This window comes from Arachis duranensis, chromosome 8 (genome assembly GCF_000817695.3).
Source record: "Arachis duranensis cultivar V14167 chromosome 8, aradu.V14167.gnm2.J7QH, whole genome shotgun sequence".
Taxonomy (NCBI): domain Eukaryota; kingdom Viridiplantae; phylum Streptophyta; class Magnoliopsida; order Fabales; family Fabaceae; genus Arachis; species Arachis duranensis.
In genome coordinates this window covers 23,414,875-23,416,054 of record NC_029779.3, presented here as the reverse complement: position 1 = coordinate 23,416,054, position 1,180 = coordinate 23,414,875, and positions in this window count along the sequence as shown.

Below are 1,180 nucleotides of genomic sequence, written 5' to 3'. Positions count from 1 at the left end.
TTATTATTATTATTATTATTATTATTATTATTATTATTATTATTGAGTGACTATATATATAAGAATTTAATGAATAAATTTTTTATTATTTTTGTCCAAAAAATACAAAAAATATAGTACAATATTATTGTGTAATTAATAATAATAATAATTTTATTTTATTTTATTTTATTTTTGAACGAAAGACTATTATGTCTAATAGAGAAAAACGTTAGGGATTAATTTATACATTAGTTTTTATGGACTAAAATGTCCGTTTTTAAAATCTTTTGGGACTGATCTGGGTAATTACTTTGCCAGAAAATAAACTGAAGACTGATTTGTCTGCCGGAATAAAACTTTATGAATTGATTTGTGTATTAATTTTTCTTGGAGACTAATATATCCGATTCTAAAATTCTTGGAAACTGATTTGGTAATTCTCCTTTCTTTAATTTAATGATTTAATATAAAATATATAATTATGTGTGATATATTTATAATAAAATTATAAAAAATAATATATACGTCGTTATGATGTAAATGTGACTTATCCTAAGTTAATATCCTAATTTCGGTTTCAAACTTCACGTGTCACAATATCCTTTTGAAAGAAAATTTTGTTTACTTTTCTCTATTGGTGTTAAAAAGTAATCAAACGTGATGAAACTATGAAATATAGAAGTCCCAAAGTCTTACCACGTGTTGCTTATGGATGGAAGTTTCAACTTTCAACACCAAATTAAATACCTGGTAGTTCAACACCCACTCTTTTCTGCCACTGGTCTATGAAGAAGAAGAAAAGCAGTAGTAATTTTTCAGAAATTATTTTTCTTATGGTTGTATGGGTGGTGTTTTGGCCGGATATTGGCCATGGAGGAGAATTTTCGATGGGTGGAGGTCACCCTCAACACGCGGGGGGCGTGGTGGCTATGCAGAGAGGGACGTGGCTTGCGCCCATGCAACACGCCCGGGGCGTGGTGACCTAGCTGGCGAGGGACGTGGCAACACGCCAGGGGCGTGGTGAGTCACGACGGGGGGGAGGCGTGCTGCCTGGAAGCCCGTGATGCCCGCGAATTTCCAATGCTACTGACGCTGCACGCAGGGGGCGTGGTGCAGCCTGCCTGCATGCAGGTGACAGCCCCCCTCCTCCAGGAACCAGCGCAAGTGTCCTCCTCCATGGGCATATATATTCATTGTT